This window comes from Triticum urartu, chromosome 7A (genome assembly GCF_056163025.1).
Source record: "Triticum urartu cultivar PI428250 chromosome 7A, HENAU_Tu73, whole genome shotgun sequence".
Lineage (NCBI taxonomy): Eukaryota > Viridiplantae > Streptophyta > Magnoliopsida > Poales > Poaceae > Triticum > Triticum urartu.
Window position 1 is genome coordinate 610,325,267 of NC_141879.1, and position 4,198 is coordinate 610,329,464.

At 42.0% G+C, this 4,198-nt stretch overlaps 1 long non-coding RNA gene across 4 annotated transcripts; it reads left to right on the top strand.

Annotated features, from left to right (window-relative positions):
- Positions 1 to 525: 525 nt before the first annotated feature.
- Positions 526 to 2,897, top strand: LOC125510357 (uncharacterized). 4 transcript variants are annotated; one of them, XR_015611463.1, is made up of 4 exons: positions 526 to 857; positions 931 to 1,046; positions 1,158 to 1,599; positions 2,120 to 2,897. It is a non-coding gene; the product is annotated as an uncharacterized LOC125510357 (long non-coding RNA). The 4 variants fall into 4 exon arrangements; XR_015611462.1 differs by lacking the exon at positions 2,120 to 2,897 and adding an exon at positions 1,676 to 2,087; XR_015611461.1 differs by having other exon boundaries at positions 527 to 857; positions 2,195 to 2,897.
- The last annotated feature ends 1,301 nt before the right edge of the window (positions 2,898 to 4,198 follow it).

The window sequence follows — 4,198 nt, forward strand, 5'->3', positions numbered from 1 at the left end:
GCTAGGCACACCTGGCTAGAGAGGCATATTGATCGATGTGTGCCGTAAAGAAGGAGCTGGGGGGCCTACACACACCGTGGGTGAACGACCTAAAGTGAAAAGACGAATTTGCGCGATGGAGCTAGAGAATGCCGAGGAAGGGTGAGAGGGATGCGAGCGTGTGCATGCACAAGAGAAAGTTAGCGCTAGCTACAAAGATAAGAGCATTGTATGGGTGTAAAAGATGAATAAATATCATATATACTTCATTATAAAAAGCGAATTCGGATATTTGAAAATTTTATCATAGTGTTTCAAACCGACACATGTGTGAATATATATAACAGTGATACACATGTTGTAATTATGAACATGTTATACTACATTTAATATATTTTATCTGTACTCTCTACTTTTATAAAAATGCGAGTTGGTGGTGATGGCGTGCCTGCCTTCACGCCATCTGCACCGTCCGATCGAAAACATAATGCTGAAACTCACACGAATTGTCCCCGAGCGTCCCACTTGTACATTTTGCAAAAGCATCCTGCACGTAGTATGGAATTCCAGAGATATCCAGAACACAACACCCCGCACAATGTGTTCTTGTTTCTGCCTCTCTCCCGAAAGAAACAGGAGCTTCGAGTACCCTCCCAAATTCTCGCCGTCGACTTCTCCCCTCTCTTCCCCGGTGAACGCGGGATTTGAGTTGGGCAAGGATCCCTACCCTTGTATAGTTGTGCATGTAATTAGGGTCTGAATCAATTGGATTTGGATTCAAGATTTCGTCGGTGTATTTCCTTCAGATCTGGCCGTGCAGCCGCCGGAGACAGAGATGATAGTGACGGTTGTTGCCATATCCGAGTCTGTTCGATATAGTAAGTTACTTTGTTTTCTCTGTTGGTGTTGATTCCCTTTTGTGCTGGTCTGGTTCTTAACCTCCAACTGCAGGACTGGCATGAGTAGGCCCAGGTGTTGCGGGCGCGGAGGATTTCTGACGGTGGTGAGCTACTCGTTCCCGGCGGCGCCCAGTGCCAAACTGAACAATTGAACATTGAAGACGATCAGTATGTGTGAGATGGATCTTCTAAGTTTACTTCTTGTTAGATTAGGTGCATATTTCGCGAGATAATCTCGTTCTAATATGTCTCTGATTTTATTTTTGTTTTTCCTTGCAGATTTCAGGATAGAGGGCAGCCACGCAGGTTGGCGCTGTTGCCAGGGACAACAAGGGCCACGTTTTCGTCTCTGTATGCAGAATGCTGACCCCCAGTCGAAGTGTTGAGGAGGCCGAGGCAAAATCTGCCCTCGCCGGACTGCAGGCTCTTGCAAAATACTACAGCGGGCCTTTGATCCTGGAGATGGATTGCCATGCAATCATAAAAGAGCTAGCTGCGGGAGACCAATCCAGATCACAGTGCTATGCCCTGATCAAGGATATTAAACAAGCACTCTCAGTTTTTTCAGCAACCAGAAATGTAGCGACCAGGAGATCATCGCAAACGTCCCGGATAAACTCTGTCCACTGATGATGTCTGAATTTGTATATCCTCTGGAGTAGTTTCCTACTCAAGATCTAAAAAAAAGGGCATCCTCGCAGAGGTGTCACTGACGATGAAGGTGAGGCCATCAAGTCTATTATTGTGTTAGTTTGTTTCAAAGAAATCATGCTAATTTCTCTCAATATATAAATTAGTCATGGAGCAGGCTTCAGGGAAGACTATCGATCTAGAACTGGTCGTATGTCCATGAACAATTTTCTGTTGCTCTGACTGCACGGACAGCCTCTGTAATTTAGCCAAACATCATGGCACCATGCCATTACTTAGCTTTTTGCACACAATTCTTGTTTGCCTCGGTGGTGCCAAACTGCCAATAGAAGACAAGTTGTCCCGTTGAAGAACGCCACAGGTGCATGGTTGTGTGTTATCTAGGGTTGTAAGACCTTGAGTTACAAGAGGTCCAGTACTAATTTTGTGTGTGTGTGCGCGTGTGTGTGCATACATGTGCATTCACCCGTTCTACACACATGATTTCAAAGTATCTTTTACTGTACGTTTTGTTTCTTTGCTGAGTTCAAATTGCAAGTATTGTTCATTGTTTTTTCATTTTGTCTAAATATACTACAAATTCTCTACAGGCTCAACTTTCCCCCCTTTGTCTGAACATATCAGACAGTTATGTATAAAATAGTGATTGTCTGATGTTCTCTTAGGTGAGCAGATGGATGAAGCGAAAACCCCAGAATTAGTATCGTTGTTACATATGTTTTGAGCAAACAACTAAAATAAGGGTGTACTGTGCTGGTGGTTGGGAGATTTGGTATGAGCCCAGTCGTTGCATCTTTCACAATTTAGAGTTATCAGCTGTGACGGTCGCAGGCCATGCAACTTCACAAGGCCGATGCTGGAAGGAGGGTGTATTGTGCTGGTGGTTGGGGGATTTGGTATGAGCCCAGTCGTCGCATCTTTCACAATTTAGAGTTATCAGCTGTGACGGTCGCAGGCCATGCAACTTCACAAGGCCGATGCTGGAAGGAGGGTGTATTGTGCTGGTGGTTGGGGGATTTGGTATGAGCCCAGTCGTCGCATCTTTCACAATTTAGAGTTATCAGTTGTGACGGTCGCAGGCCATGCAACTTCACAAGGCCGATGCTGGAAGGACGATGATTTCTTTGAACCCTGATCATTTTGTATGTACTTTTATATAACTCTCTTATGCATGCAAGTTCTGTATTAAGCATTTTTATTTTGTGTTTCCTTTTTCATGTGAGTTCTCTTGATCAGTTCCTGGTTGTGATATGCTTTGAGACTAATATACTTAGCAAATTATTGTAGCAATATTTTGTCTTGGTTGATCAGGCTTAAAGTATTGTAGATTGCTATCTTTGAGATACTATTATGTGATATGAATCTTTTTTCTTTAAATCTTGCAAAGCAGTTTCAAATGTTACAACATCAAATTATTTTGGATGTCATAATTATCCTTTGGCCATGGACGACATGTTGCATTTTATAATGCTCACACACGGAGAGATGATATGTGTGACATAGGTTGGTGACCATCTGACAGATAAGATAGGTTGAACCCACTGGACTAGGGCTGAATGATGAAGTCCAAGTTGCCACATGCGTACGGATGGATTTTTAGTTTGTTGCATGCTCTGGCCCCTCGATACAGGATAGAGTGAATAAAGAAAAATGTGAGTAGGGAGTCGCAAGGCGAAGATGGGGTAGAAAATGTTTGGCTTCGATGACAGGGTTTATTGACTGGATACCATATGTTTGATCATGCTTGATATGTTATCCGTCACAATATATAGTGAACAAAGAGAAATGTGAGTAGGGAGTTGCAAGGTGGAGATGGAGTAGAAAATGTTTGGCTTCGGTGACAGGGTTTATTGAGTGGAAACCATATGTTTGATCATGCTCGATATGTTATCCGTCACAATATAACATCGCTTCAATCGATGTCTCGGTAAAAGAAATTATTGTCCATAGCAACATATGGGTTCCTGACTATAATTAAATCTATCTAATCTTCTGGGATCCCGTAGCGTAGCACGGGTATCTGACTAGTCTTATAAAAAAACGGAGTTGTTGATGATGGTGTGCCTGTGATCCTGCATTATAGGCCGTCCGATTTATATCTGGCGGATAGCAAGGAAACTATGATGGTTGAAGTTGGCAACAATTATGATTGTAGATTCTTATTGAAATAGAGAAACGAATTCAAATTTAGTTCGAATTGCGGCGGTAGTATAGACATTTGGAATGCACTAAAATATTGGTATGAGTAGGTTACATGCATTATACAGCAAGCGAAAAAATTTAATCGGACATAACATGGATTCATACTCCCTCCTTCCATCTATATAGGGCGTAATGAGATTTTTAAGATCGCCTTTGACTATTGACAAGACTAATAGTACATGACATGCACAATGTGAAAATTATATCATTGAAAGAACCTTTCAGAGACGAATTTAACGGTGTGCTTTGTGTAAGTTGCATGTCATATATCATTGCTCTAATATTTGGTCAAAGTTAGCATCGAAAAACGCATTAGGCACTATATAGATGGAAGGGGGGAGTAGCTTTGAATAGCATTTGTATAGTAAAACGGGGCAAGACTCTCTCTTTGTGTGGTGTGAATAGTTTTATTTTTATTATTTTCTTTTTGGTTGAGGGAAGTGCGAATTGATTTGGTACGTACAAGT